The sequence below is a fragment of the Triturus cristatus genome, chromosome 8 (assembly GCF_964204655.1).
Source record: "Triturus cristatus chromosome 8, aTriCri1.1, whole genome shotgun sequence".
In the NCBI taxonomy this organism is placed as follows: domain Eukaryota; kingdom Metazoa; phylum Chordata; class Amphibia; order Caudata; family Salamandridae; genus Triturus; species Triturus cristatus.
This window is the reverse complement of record NC_140591.1, coordinates 370,995,237-371,015,252: the sequence shown is the minus strand read 5'-3', so window position 1 is coordinate 371,015,252 and position 20,016 is coordinate 370,995,237. Positions and strand designations below refer to the sequence as shown.

Here is a 20,016-nt window from a genome sequence, read left to right as displayed (position 1 = left end):
TGTTCAATAAACAGGCCATATAACATAAAACAACAGATCACTCTCAATGATCTATAATTCACAAATATTACTTTATAATTGTCCTCTGCATAATTGCTGGCAAATGAATGTTTTAATTACAGTTTACCAATATTTAGGATTTTGAATCACAGTATACTTAGAAATAATTGGAGGTTGTTGTTTAACTACAACAAAGAGGCAATATAGACAACAAACACAACTAATGTATCTTTGTGCTGCCAATTGTCTCAGATAAATATTGGAGTGCCCGTTGCATTAGATCAACTGATTGACCTCCACTTATGGATTGATTGTTTTTTAACAGTCAAAACACAATACAAACTGAGGATATAAGCTAAACCCTTACTGCACCTTCACTAAAATTTGCAAGGCATGTGAATGAAAACCACTAGCTTTACATAACATTGCATAAGGATTATTCACAGCCTGATACAATATGTGACAGATAATTTATGACTTTTTACAAACTATAGAAATTTGATCCACTGAATTGTAAAGTTGAACGTTTCCAAAATATCTTGAAGGCTAACCCTGACGTATTACTGATGAAGGTCTGCCAGTGTTCTCAAAACTAGTTGGAGGTTTTGTTTAATCTTTGTACTATTAAATTATACTCACAGGCTACTTCAATCATTGATTCCTCTGATGAAGATAATTTTTCCCTATCAGCTAAACATACTTGTATATGAATTTTTAACCACAAGTTATACTGATTACCGTCCATTAAATAGTCAGATTGTGCTTTGATACAGCTATTTTTTAAGGCAAATCACTTCTTTTGTCTTTTTGTTATGTAGAATTAAAACCATGGAATCTAGTTCATAGTCCTAAAATTACCAGCTCATTTGTAGCAATAGTTTGATGGACATTGTTGATGTAAAGGTATAGACCTACACTTTGTAAGCATTGCGAATGAAGCTTTACAAGAAATGCTAGACTCAAGCATGGCATGAGAAGTTTAGATGGTGTTAGATTAGTATTTTCATCTCTAAATTTCAATTAATCAGTCTATTTTTGGGTCCTGAGTCTATCAAATCTTTAGGCTATTTGTAGAATTGAGTTCAATCTGACTGATTTCACAGATTACAAAATGGCACAGCTTCTGTAATGTCTCAGCAGTCATTCTGTATGTAGCAGTTCAGACAGCTTTTAAATAGAACATTTAATATTTCCTGTTGAAAGAATGTAACTAATTTCATGGGATCTTTATACAGACTTATAGCTCGCTGTTGTGGGCTATGCCGCTTGTTAAAGGCCATGAACCCGAGTTATAAGGAGGGAGGAGGGTATTAGAACATTCGACCCACTAAGGATAGAATGTTGTAAATTAAAAGGTGAGAAATATGAAGACAAACATTGGAATGTTGGAGCTCCGAGTTTATACCAGAGATTATAAGCCCAGAGCTACCCCATTGTCTTCAATGGAGCTCTAAACATCCAATGTTCCAATTTACATTTCATTTAAATGTACATTAAGGTGAGTTGGTTTTTAGGATATATTTGCATTTCACTGGCACTATCTTTCCCCACATCTTTTCCTGATTTTGCCCCAGATATTTTACCGATTACACAGGGTGCACTACATGATTTCATGAAAACAGTAAGGATGCATTACATTGTTTGGACTTTAGCGGATAAAAACAGGTTATATCATATTTGGAATAAGACTGTCTTCTTTTAGCACCCACTGCAGGTACTTTTTCTGATTGTGTAATGTTTCTCATTTTGCTTGCACTCGATTTCACCAGAAAGTTTTGAGAGCTTTACAATATTTTAAGTTGCATGAGTGTGGGTTGATTACTGATGACATAAATCTGTGTGCTTCAGGACACTGTAACTGCACATTATTTATCAAAGATTACACAGTTACGCAGCCTTTTTTTCTGCACACTTGCTTTTATTAGGAGTTTGTGACAAGCATGACACGGGTAGATGCATTAAAGTGATTTGGTGTGGAGTAAAACTCCTCCTACATCTGGATTTTCTAAAAAGTATACTAAAAGTAAATTACAGAGAGCTTACACTTTGTGTTCACATATTACACCATATTTTCAAGAGACAACGGAACCCAAGTATTCTAGAGGGGACCTAGGGTTCAAGTATTTATAAACGAACAGTTGTCCATCACAAGATGAGAATAACCAGTAAATAACAAAGAGATGCAATGATGTCTATGTTGTGACAATCCCGATGGATTTTATAATTGTATTTAAGTCAGAATGAAGAAACCATGAAAGTGGGACAGTATTCAACTAAAAGAAGAGTAAAAGAATTCAGGCATTGTAACAAGTGGCCGAAATACGCTCAATAATGTGGCCACAAACATATACATGGCCCTATTGCACATATTTTAAAATGTGTCAAGGTGCTGAGGTCGATGACGTTTCGATCCCTACCATAATAATGGAATCATCATCAGGACACATGCGTACATTTCCTGGTGGGCAAGGGTATGTCACACGATGAATTCGTTTAAATTCCAACCAATGTTCAATCTTAATAGGAGGTAGTACAGATACCATGCATCAAGTCCAGCGGAATAATTTTAAGGAGAATTATGAGATGTAGCTCATGGACATTAGAATTACGAGCTGGACCAAGATCTGACCAGGTTCGGTTGAGGTAATACTCTGGAATTGATGTACAATTTCCGAAAGGATTAGCACAGAAAACCAGAATCAGCCCGTGAAGGTCGCCTCACTTTCATGGTTTCTTTATTCTGACCTAAATAAAACTATACAATCTATCGGGTTTTTCACAACATAGACGTCACTGCATCTCTATTGTAAATTACTGGCTATTCTCATGTTGTAAGGGACCACTGTTCCTTTATAGTGGCATATTGTACCAAGCACATAACGTTTTCCTTGCCTTTTATTTCAACAGGATTCATTGTCAGTGTTATGAAGGGGTTGGATGTAGGGAGGTGAAAATACGTGTGAAACACATCACCTGCTACTGGAATGTTTGAAGGCACTGTTTTTGACTACTCATTACAGATAAGGTCATGAGCCTAACCATAGAGAACTAGATTTAACACATCCAGTCAGTAAGGGCAGGCAACATCTGAGGTGTTTAATTCCAATGCCAAAACATGCAACTACTCACAGAAAATGTTTTGTGAACAAGACCTGGACATTCAGGTGTAATTCAAATCCAAGGCAGGAATAAGACGCAACTACTCATGAATACGTTTTGTCAATCACACCCTCTTAGCTTCATGCCTCTGAAGTCCAACCTACTACCCTCCCTATATCTGTCCTTGGTAAGAATGCTGCTCGTGAGTGAACCATGTTGAATTGGCCTTAATACAGGATGTGCTTCTCCATTGTGCAATGATAACGCCCAAATCCAATTACACTGGTCCTGGACTGAAGAAAGAATAGTTTGATTAGTGCTTTTTTTGTCCATATTACTTTCTTCAAAGAGAAGTCAATATGTCTTGGAGCACTTGTCTTCTTTCGTTACACAATGCTTCTTGATAGCCAGGCACCAGTCAGTGAGTGGGAGGCAACTGAACTGTGAAAAATATGAAAGTGACAGTCTAGGGTTTGAAGCGAAATCCCAAAGCTTAAGGTATTCAATTTAGCATTTGGGTTCTGTTGATAGCCCTCTCTACATTTTGCGTCATTTAGAATGAAACCTGTTTTAATAATCTTTCTTTTGGCAGGCTTTGTTCAAGATTTCTCCATTTACTGACACAAATTCAAAGCATAAACGTCCTATGTGTTACAGTCCTGCAAGGTAGATCTGCATACGTACCTTCAAGAAAAATGAATTTTTTTAGTTATTAAATGCAGAAACAAGCACTTCTTCAGAACATATATTTAGGACAGTTTAAACAAAAAATGGTTTGTTTTATTAAAGTCCCTAAAACTCATGAATCACCTATCATTCTTGTCCAATTTGTCTCTTTTATTTAAACCTAGCCTGTATAGTGTTTACACCTTAATGCTTCCATTTCTACAGTAACAGCTGGTGACCTTTGAAAGTGGTAGGGCATAAAACCTGCCAGGAGTTCACCCCATTATATTCAAAATGTGCCTCACTCATACCACTCCCTCTCACATTTACTCGTTTCCCCTCACTCACTCTAAGTCACATTCTTTCACTTATACTCACTCCCACTTACTGTTACTCACACACAAACATACTCATTGACTCTGGGGTCTGGGCCCTGGTGCAATGGCACCTGCTGCACCATTGATAGCTACACCTCTGACTCACTTCCGCTTCCACTCCCTCTCACAAATCTCCAATCATTCACTCCTTCTAACACACTCACACTTCTTCACTTACTCCTCTGTGCTCTCTTTCACTTTTTCCTATGCACTCAAACTCAGATTCTAGCTCCCTTTCACTGGAATTGACAAACACTCAATCCCATTCACTTTCTATCACTCACAAACGCACTCTCAAACCCATTCATACATGAACAAAGAAACAATATTTTTAGGTTGAGCTAGACAGCGCATGCGCTGTCTTTTCAAGACCTCCTGTAATTGGTGTGTGGGCTTGAAGTCCATCCCCTATCTTGCCATTGCTTTTCATTAGTCTTTGTCAGTGTCCTTTAAAAATCCCTGCTTGCTAGTTGTCAGTCCTGCCTCTTTGTCCCTCATTTCTCTCTTCTGTTCCTCCTACAGAGCAGGGACTTAGTACTGTCTCATTCTACTATGGATCTTTATCTGTTCTGTGTTTAGCCTCAGCGCCCTAACTGCTTATATTGCATTCTTACTCCCATCTCCTCTTAATGTCACAGTTGTGTTACTGCTGCCTTTTTTACTGCTGCTTCCCAGTGGATCCCGCTCGTTGCTTGTTTTAATTTGCAGCCTGCACATTTGTTTTCTGAATTATCCTCTCCCTGTGACACTGTTTTCTAACAGCTTGTTTTCTGAATGACCATGTGCCACTGTTTTCTTACACCTTGTATTAAAATGTTCCTTTTTGTTTGGGTTTCGTGAACCTTGCGCACGATTTTTTGTATGGCTTTCGAGTCTTGGCGGGAGGCTCAACATCTTGATTGTAAGGAAATCACTTAATCTCCCCATGCCTATTGAAAGCTTCTTTACTTGTACTGCGTTTTTTTGTCACATGCGGATGTTTCTTCCAGAATGGTCCACAAGCGTGGGTGTTCGGAGTTAGCAAATTCATCAAGTTGCAAAGCCATTGGCTTCTGTTAATTTCATCTAGTGCCTCGCGGAGTTGCAAAGTGAGTTGGGTGCAGCAATAAATGTAATGGCCTGAAAGACTTTCTTTCTCTCAGAAACCGAGTGCACCGGTACATTGTTTTCATCAGCCACAACTTGTTTGCAGTCACTCTATACCTTGGCAACAAATTGAACAGATGTTAGTGACATTTAAAAATGTATCTGTGGAAGTTTCCTTTTGGCTGTGTTTTTAAAAATATTCTAACCGCAGTGTAAAAAAAATATGCTTTATTTGGAATAAAAGGAATTATATTTTATATTTTATCTAGTGCGTTGGAATACTGTTTTTCTGGTCCATGACTTGCTTTTAGACTCACTCTTGTCTGTTTTCACCGAGTGACTTTTCGGGTTATCTGTAGTCAAGTGTTGTTACCTCCTTAACTAGGGTTTGAAGACAGCATCCCTTTTCTTTTCATTTTTCGTTATAAACATATACATATTGTTTGCATCATCCACAACTCATTTGCAGTCATGCTTTACCTTTCTTTAAAATTGAACAGATGCGCACAATGTCAATGAATTCTCTCCATATTATAAATTGCCTCTGTATATTTTAAAGCAGAAAACAAACCTTTACACATTTGTGCTTCTGGAGCTTATGGAGGGGGTCATGTTTTTGCTCTTTTCTCCCTTCTCTCCCCTCTAGCTTTGCTATTGGTGTGCACCCCACAACACTCCCACCCACACATTCCTCATGTGTTTTGCTGTTGGTAACTTTTACAGACAAATGTCTAGGGTGCAATAAAAATCGCACATGCTGGTCAGAAGGAGGATACAAATCTTTACAGCTTGGCAGAACCACAAAGGATTCTACCATCTCCCACTACTCCAGACTTCTTGTTTTGCTAATTCACTGTTTTTTGTCATCAAAAGGTGATCACAAGGTCAATTTTGTATTCAGAAACCTTTAGGCTATATTTAGCATGTAAGCACTTTCTAATATACCTTACATTCTTTGTAAACTGAGAACGATGCCACAATGAGTCTGCAGTCCCAGAACAAGGTTAAATACTTTGTACTTTGAGTTAAAAAGGCAAAAGGACCCCATTAGCATAACTGTTACGATTGTTAGCGGTGGTAAAGCTGGCATATGTGTGTTTTTAGCGGGACGTTAATATGTTGCGAATTGCCCTAAATCACCATTTGGGAAGCTTTCCACAGAAGGAGAATTTACTTTTCAAAATGCTTACTTATTTGGTGTAACACGCAAATTACATTATTGTTTTGGGGGTTAACTTAACATTTTACATTATTGTAAAAGGCAGAAATATTTATTTAGGTTCTGGTTATGTTCCCAAGTAGCATTCAATCAATCAATCATTCATAGCATTTGTAAAGCGCACTACATACCCGTGAGGGTCTCAAGGCGCTAGGGGGGGCGGATGCTGCTACTGTTCGAAGAGCCAGGTCTTGAGGAGTCTCCTGAAGGATAGAAGTTCTTCGGTCTGCCGTAGGCGGATTGGGAGGGTGTTCCACATCTTGGCGGTGAGGTGGAAGAATGATCTGCCACCGGCAGTCACTCTTGGGATGCGGGGCATGGTGGCGAGGGCATGGTCTGCGGAGCGGAGCTGGCGGGCGGGGTTGTAGTCGGCTGTTGAGGTACGCTGGTCCGATGTCGTGGAGTGCCTTGTGTGCGTGGGTGAGGAGCTTGAAGGTTATCCTCTTGTTGATGGGGAGCCAGTGCAGGTCTTTCAGGTGGGGTGTGATGTGGCTGCGGCTGGGGATGTCCAGGATCAGGCGAGCGGAGGCGTTCTGGATGCGTTGGAGTTGTTTCAGGAGTTTGGCCGGGGCTCCTGCGTAGAGTGCGTTGCCGTAGTTCAGTCTGCTGCTGACGAGGGCCTGGATGACCGTCCTTCTAGTTTCGGTGGGGATCCACTTGAACATCCTGCGAAGCATGCGGAGGGTGTTGAAGCAGGAGGAGGAGACGGCATTGATCTGGTTTGTCATAGAGAGTGTGGAGTCGAGGATGACCCCTAGGTTTCGTGCGTGGTAGGTGGGTGTAGGGGGTGCCCCTAGTGTCGTCGGCCACCAGGAGTCGTCCCAGGCCGAGGGGGTGGAGCCGAGGATGAGGAGCTCCGTCTTGTCCGAGTTCAGCTTCAGTCGGCTGTTCCTCATCCAGTCGGCACGGCTTTCATTCCTTAGTGGAGGTTGATTTGGCAGTGTGGGGGTCCTTGGTGAGAGAGAGGATCAGCTGGGTGTTGTCGGCATAGAAGATGATGTTTAGGTCGTACAGTCGGGCGAGTGGTGCCATGTAGATGTTCAATAACGTCGAGCTGAGAGATGAGCCTTGGGGTACGCCGCAGATGATCTCGGTGGCTTTGGAGCGGAAGGGGGGCAGGCGGACGCTCTGGGTTCTTCCAGAGAGGAAGGAGGTGGTCCAGTCCAGGGCCTTCTCTTGGATTCTGGCATCATGGAGGCATGCTCTTAGTGTGCGGTGGCAGACTGTGTCGAAGGCAGCTGACAGGTCCAGGAGGATCAGGGCCGCAGTTTCTCCGTTGTCGAGCATGATCCTGACATCGTCGGTGGCGGTGATGAGGGCAGTTTCGGTGCTGTGGTTGCTGCGGAACCCTGACTGGGATGGGTCCAGGATGTTGTTCTCTTCGAGGAAGCTGGTCAGTTGTTTGTTGACGGCCTTTTCGATGACCTTCGCTGGAAATGGGAGCAGGGAGATGGGTCGGAAGTTCTTGAGGTCCTTGGGGTCTGCCTTGGGTTTCTTTAGTAAGGCGTTGATCTCTGCGTGCTTCCAGCTCTCCGGGAAGGTCGCTGTCTCAAAGGAGAAGTTGATGGTTTTCCGAAGGTGGGGTGCGATGGTCCTACTGGCTTTGTTGAAAGTGTGGAAAGGGGTCTTTCGGGGATCCGGATTGGATGGTGTTCATGATCTTGATGGTGTCGTCGTCGTTGGTGTTGGTCCAGGCGAGCAGCATTAAATATATTGCGCCTACAGCACTGTTTGTTTTAAACATGTAGCGCTTGGTGTGTGTTAACCATGCCTCATTTTTGCTTATATAAACTTTTACATCACCGTAAGAGGGAGAAATATTTCTAGTATAATTGTTGTAAATACACATGAAGTTTAGTGAATTCTGTATAAAAGTCAAGCACAATTAATGCACCTTGTGCCCTTTCGAGGAGCACAATGTGACTGAATTTTCTTCAAATTGTAGTATGCTGCTGTACATTTTCCAGCAGACAACACCTTTTATACAATTGAGGTGATAGTAAGCGTTAAGATCAAATTCTCTATTTTGTCGGTGGGCGATGGGGCACTATCCCCATCTTTGTTTTTTGCTGCTATGTGTTAAGCACTCTGTGCGTACTGCAGCCATGTGTTTTTGTAATGTTTTATGTCTTCTAGCTTTGGAATGGGCTGAAAGAAGCAGGGAAAGCCCAGTCACATTGACTGGGAGCTATCTGCATAAACACAGATGTCTTTGGGATAATATGTTCACAGAAACCTTAAACAGGTCGGGACCGAGATAGGATTAAAAAACAAGCATGTGCAATGCAATAGGTCTCACATTGCTGAAAGTTTGGCCAATAAACTTTCAGTAATGAGAGAGCTAATACAGTGCAAATGGACCGCCACACTCGCACTTTAGATGTTTAAAGCTAAAGAGCGAGTGCCGCGATTGTTTTGTAATGGAATATGTTAGACCTGGCATCTTTGGCGTGGTTACCCCTGACTTTTTGCCTCTACCTCCTGTGTTTTTTGATGCTATGCTGGATTTCGTTTTTGCTGGTTTAGATGCTTTGGGCACTTTGCCACTGCTGATCAGTGTCAAAGTGCAAGTGCTCCCTTGGTAAATTGTTGTATTGATTGGTTATCCATGATTGGTATATTTGTTTCACCTGTTAGCCCCTAGTAAAGTGCACTGCGTGTGCCAGGGCTGGTGATTCAAATGCTACTAGTGGGCTGCAGCACTGATTGTGCCACCCACAGGAGTAGCGCTAAAAACGATGTCTTAGGCCTGCTTGCAGTGCCTATGTGCAGTCCAGGACTGCCATGTCGACCTGGCCAGTGTACCCACTGACCAGGCCTTATCCTCCCCTTTCTGTACATGTCAGGCATCCCTATGGTGGCCCTAGGTACCCCCCTGGGCTGGGTGCAGTGTATCTGAAAGGTAGGGCATGTACTGAGGTGTGTAACATGCCCTGGTAGTGAATTACAGCCATTTTCGTTTTTCACTGCTGAGAGGCTATCTTGCCCATAGGATAGAATGGGGAAGGCTGTTTACATGCCTATCTTCCCATAAGGGCAAGATAGAAAATCCAAGTTTGGTATCTCTGTGTTCAGAATTTAATTATACATCTTTTTAGCAAGATGGTTTTTAAATTCACTGTGTGAGAATAGCACTTTTTAGAAAGTAGCTAGTCTCCTGTTTAACCTTCCTGTGTGCCTGTGTGCTGGTTGGCTGAAGGGTGTCATGTGATGGGCCAGGTGGCTCCAGGAGCCTGGATGAGTCAGCAGCAGGGTGAATAGGGAGATCTGCTTTAGATGGGTGGGGGGAGTAGTCCCTGGGTTTGAATAGGGCTGTCCCTGCCAAAAACAAAGCTGGCTCCACCCCCTGCTGGCCAGGCTGAGGACTCTGCCTCTGCCAGCACAAAGAAGGCTCCACCTCCTGCTGAGCGTCTAACGACCCTGCCCCTCACTCTGAAAGGAACCAGGTGCTCCAGAGCAGAGCACACCCAGGAACCGGTTTGAGCAGGGGAATACCCCACTGGAACAAAGAGAGACAAAGACTTGAAGGGGTATAAGAAGAGGACCCCAGACACCTAAAACTTTGGATCACTTTGGAACTAAGAAGAAACCTCTGCCAAGGAGAAAGCTGAAAAGGACTGAAGAGGAGAAGACTGCCTGCTTGCTGTTTTGCTTTGCTGCCAAGGAGAGGGGAAGGACTTTGCTGTGTCCCCTTCTTTTGATTCTGATCTCCAAGGGCCTGAGAAGAGCTGGCTCCCTGTTAAGAAGTCCCAGGAACAAAAGGACTTCACCACCAGCTCCCCTGGAACTCTGCTGAGAGAGTTCTGACCTGCCTTGGAGTGCTTACCCAGTCTTGGGGCCTCAGGAGGTCGTTTTGCTGTGTTTGGGAGCTGGGAAGCAGAAGCGTGAACAAGAGTGACTGGTACCCAACGCATCATCCGATTGCGTGTCGCAAGAAAGAGAGTGCGTGGAAAATTTCATCGCGGCACCATCGCAACACGCAGGGTCCCCGCATTGCCGAGTGCGTCGAGCATCGTCCCGAAGCGTGAAGATTCCTGGCATTGCGAGGGTCGTCGCAGAACCAGTTTGCGAACCGCACCACTGCCGGTGCGTGAAAGTCTCCAGTCGCTGCGTGCGTCGACGCAGAGTCCCGTTCTGTGGCGCATCGAGAGTTGCGGCGCCGGAAGGCAACGCTGCGCCACGCATCGCACCACATCGAAGAGTGTCGCATCGAACCTGTGCGTGAAGCTTCCCCCTAAGAAACCTACGCAACGAAGGCCACAGTCATCGCATCCTCCCCTTACAGATCGGAGCCGGCGCATCCACCTCTGCTGCGTGAAGCAGGGCTGCTGCAAAGCCTCCCCAGGATCTCAGGAGTATCGCATCGCCTTTGCAAGCTTCCTTGTTATAGCTTTTGGGAACCTTATCGCAACTACAGGTACTGTTGGGCACGAAAGTGTCGCATTTTGTGCTTTGAGAGTCGCATTGTGCAAGACACTGACTTTTACATCCTGGAGTACTTTCTGCAAACTCTTGAACTATCTTTAAAGTAACCTTTTTGAATTATATGTTGGTTTGTCTGTAGTATTTGGTCTTGTGAAGTTTTTAGTAAAGATACCTTATTTTTCTAAAACTGGTGTGGAGTAAATCTGTGGTGTTTTCACTGTGTTACTGTGAGTGTTGGTACAAATACTTTACACATTGCCTTTGATAGCCTAGACTGCTCAGGCCAAGCTACCTAGAGGGTGAGCAGGGGTTATCTTAACAGTGTATCCCCCTTTCCCTGACTAGAAGCAAGGGTCCCTACTTGGACAGTGGTACCTACCCTGCCAACTAGAGACCCCCAGATCTAACAGAATAGCTCTTGCATTGCTGAAAGTTTGAGCTATTGGCAATGCCAATAGCTCAAACCTTCAGCAATGCGAGACCTATTGCATTGCAAATGCTTGTTTTACTTACTTTCCTTTCCAGGATGGAAGTGTGATTAGCAGATCAGGGGATGTCAAAGATGAGTGTTTAACTCACTGAGCCATTAAGCTGGCAATTAACTATTCGTGCTACATTCAGCTTTGCCCCAGGTAACAGATTCCTTCATTTGAGAAAAAGCCTCTTAGACAAATACCATGTTTAGTCGAGTGTTTAGAGTTTAGTGGTTGTGATTCAGGCACCAATTGTCTGAAGTCGTAAGTCCGGCTATGCTTATTTCTAAAATCTGCTTTATCTTATCAAGATCCCGCATTTTTTGGGATATAATAGTGTGGGATACTAATGACAACACAGTTTGTATCAAATGGTCTGTCAAAACCTCAAAATAAATTATAATTAAAATGTGTATATATAAAATACTTAATATAATGCTACTGGATATACAGAAAGAAAGTCATTGGGAGGACGGGAGGAACAAACAAATGAGTCCAGCCAGCCTCACTCTGATCAAGTCTCAATTTCAGGCTCTTTTTAAATCTCAAAAGACTGCACTTACTGATCCTAGAAAGAATGACCGGGTTACTTAACGGGAATCATCATTACTCCGAGTCCAGGTCTTCCTCGTCACACCATGAGCTATCTTCTGGCCTCAGTGACATTTTGTACTTAGCCCAATTTACAATCTACTCCCAAATCTGCTTGGCGGCCAATACCCAAAGGTGTTTAAATGGTGTAAGGACCGTACAAGGACGCCGGACAAGGAGGTAATGGAGGAAGACTAAATAAATGTATGACTTAGGTACAATCCACCACTGATTGCCAGTGTCTGCCCAGTGTAAGGCGTCTCTGCTGAAGGAGTAAGTGCTAGTCAGGAACTGTCCTTGCTATTATAGGAGGACGGGAGCAGTTATAGAAAGTCTGTCATGGTCACTCACCTGCTTTGCTGATTAGTGTCACTGTATATTGATCTGCCTTAACTGAGGAAATGTTCATGTTCCAAGTGTATTCAAGAAGTAGGGACTGTGGGTCATATCATTCGTTCCTATCACTCGTATATTTAGTAATTTATTATGTTGAATGTTATTCAAGCATTGTGAATTGTACCTCGTTCTTCTTTGACTGTGACCGGGGCAATGGATTTCAAAGTATTTTCCTAAACTCACTTGGAAGCCTCTCTCCATCATGCTATTTTCCAGGGAACTTCTCCCTGGTGAACATTTCCAGCCACCAAGCAGCTTAAAAAGAGGTAACAGTTTGGGGAAGTTCACAACTGTATCGACATTTTCAAAATACATGTGGAATTGTGCCTTTTGTGCACAAATGTTTTTATTTGAAAAACAGGAATTATGTGGCGTCAAAACGGATACCATATTGACCGAAGCCATTCTTACTATTATATAAAGATATCTTATCAATCTACTTTATAAATGATTGTTTTTGAATACTTTCAATATGGCCAATTTGGCATTGAAATTTAACATAAAACAGTGGTGAAATAAAATGTCAAGTAGCATTTTTCGTGCATGGTAAATAAAAGAAGCATTGGCAAAGTCAATAGATTTGGCTCTCCTTTTAAGTTCGAAGTGGGACCACTAGAACGATGTAGCAGTAATTAACTAATTTATAATGCATGATGATGCATATTCTGTTTTAGTATCATTTTGCTATTTTGTCTTTTTAACACACAGTAATGCAGTCTGAGCATATGTTTCACCTCATTAGTATCAGTTTATCATTAAACTACATCAATGAGCATCTGAAAGTAATCTCAAGCACAATGACCTAAACTCATTCATGCAGCCACAGCATCAGAAGTTGGGAATAACATGTCCCCTAATCTTCCCCAACAGCACACAAACAAACAACCTTTATGTATCTAAGGAAATACTAGCATACAGGGCCGTACTGGCCGTAGCCGGCACCAGGTTTTTTTTCCGGGGGGCCGTCAGGGTGGGGTCCGGTTTTGGCAAAATCGGCACCCTGTAATAAAATCAGCCGAAACCGGTCCTAGCAAACAGCTCTGCTGCACCCGGGCTACTCCCCCAGGGGGGGCCGGACGAGCAGTTTGCCAGGGCCAGTTTCGATTCCCAGTCCGGCCCTGCTAGCATACCTATGACAACAGTACTGTAACCACAGTAGCCATTTGTAAGAGCACTGCTCAGGTCTAAGCAGTGGATGCCAACCACATTAGTTAGGGCTTTTTCAACACCATCATTTGGTGTACAAAGGAGCTTTGCAATTTATCTGTGTACTTGATTGAGAGAACATTCTTGCAAATCCAGTCTATGCTTTGCGAGTAGCTGCATTATAGCCTCTCTATTAAGACCCAGGCTCACTTCCACAAAGCATAAAACCTCACAGCCTAGCATTTCATGAGCTACACCCATGAAGCACTAAATGTGTCAAAGGCAAGCCTCCTCATGTGAGAGGTACATTGCGTTATAACATTGATGTGATAGCCTTCATAGAAAATGCAACACTTTAGAGACACTACTTTTACCCTTTGCCACCAATGTTAAATGAATCGGAAATATTTAAACATCTGCAACATACCCTGGGACATTTTACAACATGATACATAACCCAGCAAAACTGTGTCTGAAGGGAGCTGACTCAAAGTAGCTATTGGATGAAGGGGGTTGAATCAAACCCCCTCTTGTCCATTGTGTATTGTGTTGACATAAGATTTAGCAGACAGTTCATGCTGTCTGTAGCTCACTGCTGTCATAAGGGGGGGAGCAGTCAGGCTGCTTGTCTAGGACACAGTTTTCCCCACACTGCCACTACTGAATGTTGTTAGAAATTGGGTTGATGGTTGACTGGGGTGTGAGCCCTGGTCAAGCAATAGCTACAATCCCTTGCAGGCAGAACCACAAAATGTGACTACTGAGCCTGTATTTAATCCTGGCTAGCTTGACGCAAAAATCAATCAGGCTTAACTTAGAGGCAATGTGTAAAGTATTGATGCAGTACATAAACAGTGATAAAGTGAAAACGCAACATAATAAAAATCCCAAACCAATTTAGAAAAAGCAGAGTAAATTATAATACATTTTTTTACACCAAAACAGCAAAAAGCCGATCAGCAGAACCAGAGTGATTATTTTTTATGTTTTAGTAAAAACAAGCTCCTAAAAGATCAAGGCGTGAACCGCAGACACCTAGTCATGCGAGACTGACCCAAAATCAAAACATTTGGCCGACACAGAAAGTGTACTGGGCCTCGGTCAGGGCTTACCTTTGGACCTAAAATTAATTCTTTTAAAAATTATTTGAGAGGGTAAATAAAGATTAGCGGAGCAAGGCTGCAGGGGTGTCTGAGAAGGGAGCATCATTGTCAGATAGCCTTAGGTAGAAGCAGCGTTGAAGTTATCTTTTTTCGGACTTTGTGTCTGATTTAGATGTTGGTGGGACCTAAATGGAGTGGCCTTATTCAGCGGTCCTCCTGATCGCCAACCAGGTGCTCAGCCTGCCATATTTAGATGTTTTCTAGCAATGGGAGAGAAGACGTCCTCATTACTGCCAACTCCGCCTGTAATTAGTTCCCTGCCCATACAGCGGAATGGGCTGCAGCAGGCGGTGGAGGGACTCCAGTTAGGATTCCCGCCCTCCAGATGGGTTGTTTGTACAAAAATTCTGGTGGTAATCCCTCCTATTTCTAGTAGACGGAAAGGTAAGAAAAGAGATGACTACTCACCTTTTCGGGGGTATGGGATGCGTTTTCCTTCTCTGCACTGTTGTCCTGGTCCCCCCATCCAGATGCACCCTGACCGCAATAGACTGGCACCCTTTTTAAAGAAATTGAAGGTAAGTGTTTGTGGTGTGTGTGGGTATACATTACATGGTGTGTATGTTGGTTGTGTGCACATCAGTAAGTACCTTTTCACATAATCACACATATGTACACATGCACTACATATATATGTTTTACATAACTAACTAAATAAATGTACCTGTCTCCCCACCATCGCAGTTGCTCCCAGTCCGGACTCCGCCAACAGGACACCACCAGCCCAACGGGAACAGCTATGTCAGCTCGGCGGGACCCCACTACCACGACAGCAGTGGAGGCAGCACAGAAGACCGCTGGCTTTGCGGTCTTCTTTGTATCGAGTACATAGCTCAATATGGCGGGTGGGATGCCTGTCAGCTTCATAGTGTATTCGAGCGTGTCGCCATGGCAGGCTGACCAGAACATCTAAAGCAGGCCCTTAGTCTCTGAAATGGAAGTTGAAAATCTCTAGCGGGTCAAGGCAGAGGGCTTTAGCCTAAGACAGTTTCACAAGGTCAGCTATAGGGGTGGGTGAAAAATGTTGCTCCGCCGGAGAAGTTTGCTGAGTATTGCCCACGTTTGATCCTGGATTTTCAGCAATACTCTGGCAACTGGCACGTGGCAGAGTTTTTTCTCATGTGCAGTTCACCATTAAGTTGGTGAGCGAGTGCTGGCGGTCGCAGCAGGTCTTGACTCCGTGGCATCTCGCAGAGTTTTTATATAACTCTGCTGAATTAAGCTGAGTAAAACTCAGTGAGTTCCACCCACCCCTGGTAAGATACCTCTTTCAAGAAGGACCGCTAAAAAGGATTGGCTGCTGCAGAGAAGAACATAGCGGGAGAGGCTGCAAAGTAATCCGACCGGCAATGCACCTCAGGCAGATATGCAAACCGATTGGTCCCAGTCTCCACCTGGTTCTCAGAGAACTTTTGAGCCAAAATTAGTCTCAGTCCTCATTTTTGTTTTTTTGCTTTCCGGCACCTTTAGCACCACTTACAAGGTTCCAGGACTGGAGGGGCACCATTTGGAGGGTCAGGACTCACTCAGGCTGGGTCCAGGTAAGGATTTAGGATGAAGTAAGCCTTTTGTATCTCTATGGCTCTAAACAGGGCGCCAACAGACCAGCCCTTGTGAGTCACTCTGGCGGTTCTGGGACAGTTGAAGATCCAGTCCTTGTCCCCAGGCTGAATGTAGCAGAGCAGCAGGACAATCAGGGCGGCAATCCAGCAGAGCAGCAGCCCAGCAGAGGGACAGTCCCTCCAGCAGTAATACCTCTTCCTAAAAAGTATCAACAGGTAAAGAAGTGTAATGAGGAGTTGGTGTCTGAGTTCCTACTGTTATATCATGTTGCCCTAGTTCTGGAAGGTGGGAGAATCTTCTAGACCCTAGGTACTCAAAGTACTGTAGACGGGCCGCTGGTGGCCCATCAGACCTTTCCTTGTGGCCCACAGAGCTCTTCTGGGACCTCTGGTTGCAGCAGGGATTTCTGCTTGAGGTCAGTTTGTTGCTAAGTTCTGCTAGCCAAGTAGCATCATTTTGTGAATGTAAATATATTTTTAAAATAAGGTTAGTTCACCTTGTTTTACGAGCAATGCTGCTCTGCTCATAAGAACAAGCTGAAAGGACTCGAGAAACAAAGCCCAGAATAGAAAAAGCTATATAAACGATGTTGTTCATGCTTTCTGGTTTGGGGCTTTTATTCACCAGCAAGTTCAGCTTATACTTTCAGCAAGACATCCCTACTCATAGGCAACCCTAGTTTAGTTGGAAGGACAGCTGGGGAGCATAAACCAGCTAAAGAAAACTGTGATCATGACTACAGTAAGGCAGAGTCAGTTAGTGTGGGTGGGGGAGCAGGCCGTTAAAATGAACAAAATAATCTGTATCTATTTTTGGTCTTATAATCTACAGGTAATAAAATGGAAAATGTGCAAAAAATATTTGTGAAGATATTATTTTCTAAAAATCTTTGGCAACATTGTGTAATTTTTCCATTCCAATAATCCACCACCCTACTCTGTCTCCTTGGAAATGTGATGGCTTCACTGAGGCCCTTGAGCACATACCAGACCGTAAGATGTGGCCCAGAGTAAATGTTTGTGAGTACCCATGTTCTAGACGGTGCCTTTGGAGTTTTCAGAATTTCCTGACTCCCTCGAGCAGGCGCAAAGCTGGTTACAGTGACAATGTGGGGTCGTTAGGTCCTTTGTGTGACGGCAGAGCACAAGCTATTCAATTGCAAGTAGGGCTATGCTGAACTCCACCACCGATCCTCCCAGTAAAGGGCCTATTGAGGCACACCTAATACCTCTTTTGTGTGACTGCCTGGAAAGAATTCACAAAGTTTAACTGTCAGTTACAACCAGTCGAGGCTGCAGACACAAAAGGGCTATGGGAAGAAAAATGTCAACTTTCTAAACGTGGCATTTTTAAAATTATGATGAAAAACCCAACTTTATGATTAAATAGGGCTTTTCATCACAATTCCAAAGACACCAAACATAATATAATCACCTGCTCCAAATTGGAAAATACACCTTATTAAATGTAATAAGGAATCCCCAATGTTATGCTATGGGAGGGGTAGTCAAAAACTAATATATATACGTTTTTCACTACTAGGACATGTAAAACTTAAAAGCACATAACCAATCTTTTTATTCCACAGCACCCTGCCCTGTGGGTGACCTAGGGACTGCCTTAGGGGTCACATATATAATAAAAGGTGCGTTCAAGGCATGGCAAAGGGGTTTTATTGCCAAGTCGACATGGCAGTTTAAAACTGCATTCAGTCAGCAGTGGCAGGCATGGGACAGGTTTTACGGTGCTACTTAAGTGCATGGCACAGTAGGTGCTGCAGGCTCACTGGTAATATTTAATTTACAGGCCCTGGCTATATGTTATAAAACTCTACAAGAAACGTATAAGTAAATTAAATATGCCAGTTTGATATAAGCCAATTAAACCATGCTTAAGGGGAAAGGCTACAATCACTTTAGTACTAGCCAGCAGTGGTAAAGTGCACAGAGTCCCAAGGCCATCAAAAACAAATTTAGCAATAAAGTGATTTAAAGACAAAAGGTTTGAGGGGAACCTGCAGAGAGGGACAGGTCTAACAAATGTACCTATATATCACCTGCTTTTTTAAAATATATTCATGATCAAGCTGGTAACGTCAGCAGCCATTATTTAGCACTATATACTAATAAGTTACCCAAGCCCTGCAAAAGCTTGATACGTAGACTTACACCAGTGTAAATCCACATATCCGTATGTCGAGAATAATATGAATTTCTCTGTGCCATCCCAGCACCACTGCAAGTTAAAAATATTTTTAAAAAATCACATACTCAGTGTTAAAATATTGGACTGTTGCGAGCTCAGTTAAAGATACGGAACAGCAGTGGTCCATAAGCACCAGTATAGGGCTGCTTGCATCAACATGTCAATGCCCTAATCAATAGCCTCTGTCTCTTCATCTCTCCTGCGTTGTCTCAGGTTAAAGGTATTGCCCACCAGAATGAGAGGTGCAGAGGCTGTGTTCAAGGGTCTAAAGCTATAATGTAGCACTGGCAGGGCTTTCAGTGGGATGAAAAAACTGAAGGGGTTCTCTCACAAGGGGGTGGCCGATGTAATTAAGGACGTGGCTTAAAAACAAGTAAGTTAAAAATCTTTGCGTAGCATAGTGTGCCATACGACTGGTATTTGGCTGCTTCTGTCATTGCATCCAGATATATAATACAACAAGTAACATTACACCTACAACAAGCCAGGACTATTGACTCTGTCAATGGTTGTAAGGTGCATAAGGTAAATAAGCAACAGCTATGGCTTAGTTGTGTATAACATTGAAAAATGCTTCACTTCTGAAATGAGACTGTGAAAGAACTATAACGAGTCTCTTTGAAGTTGCATCAAAGGCAGTTAAGGGTGGTACTGCTGCAGAGTTAAGAAAAAAAACATTTCACCCTAAAGGGGAAGGCAAAAATGGAGAGCCCAATAGGGTCCTATTTCAGACCCGCCCACTTAAAGCACAGAGCACTGGAATGAGGGAGGGACATCATCTGCACTCACAATGTCTATTTATGCCTTAATAAATGTCAAATAGCTGTAGGCACAGCTGAGATGGGGTAGGGGCATGGGTGGGAGAGCTGCATACTCTGCTAACCAGGAGTATGTTCTTCTTTAGAAATATCACAATATTGATGATTCCGAGATACTTTATAAATTCAAATGTTGGAAAGCACATTTTTACCCAGATAATTCTTTGTTGTGTCTATTTTCAGTGGGTGACTGGATGCAAAGTATTTGTCAAATGTACATCAGACGTCAGCTCACTCATTTCTCAAAGAGCATGAGCGCTCCCGGGAGACAGGCACGCTACATCATTGCATTGTATTAATTGCATTTATATAGCACTTACTACCCCTGACGAGGCGTTGAAGCGCTTTTTCGGCAAATAGCACACAACTCTGGAACCCATAAAGGATTAGTGGTAAAATTAGTAGAATGAAATATGAAATTAATTCGAGCGGTAGATATGTTAGTCTATTATTTATGAAGTAGAGCCGGTCAGCTGACCCTCTGAATTACCACGCGACACCAACATAAATAAACAGCAATGTGCCAATTAGTTGCCCAACAACCGCACTAGAACATTATTTCCATTCGCCTCTTTTATTATCTGCTCACGGTGCCCTTCTTCATTTCCTCTCTCCTGGCACATTTTGCAAAAAGCATCCACCAGCGGATTCATTTGGAGACGGCTATCAGAGCGCTGCAGTTGTGAGTCCTGCAGTAATTGCATATTCTTGGAGCCCTGGCTTCCGAAATTGATGACCCTGGGAAGGCTATCTGTATGTTAAGCAGTCCACAGCAAGGCATGCGTTCTA

At 43.1% G+C, this 20,016-nt stretch overlaps 1 protein-coding gene across 4 annotated transcripts in view; it reads right to left on the bottom strand.

Annotated features, from left to right (window-relative positions):
- SERTM1 (serine rich and transmembrane domain containing 1) overlaps positions 1 to 20,016 on the bottom strand; it is a 352,071-nt gene that overhangs the window by 16,646 nt on the left and 315,409 nt on the right. The window contains exon 3 of one of the 4 annotated variants that reach the window (XM_085621721.1): positions 15,050 to 15,140. The exons of the other annotated variants lie outside the window; for them this stretch is intronic. The gene's annotated coding sequence lies outside the window, so the exon portion shown is untranslated. The remainder of the gene's footprint in view (positions 1 to 15,049; positions 15,141 to 20,016) is intronic. 4 annotated transcript variants of the gene reach the window in all.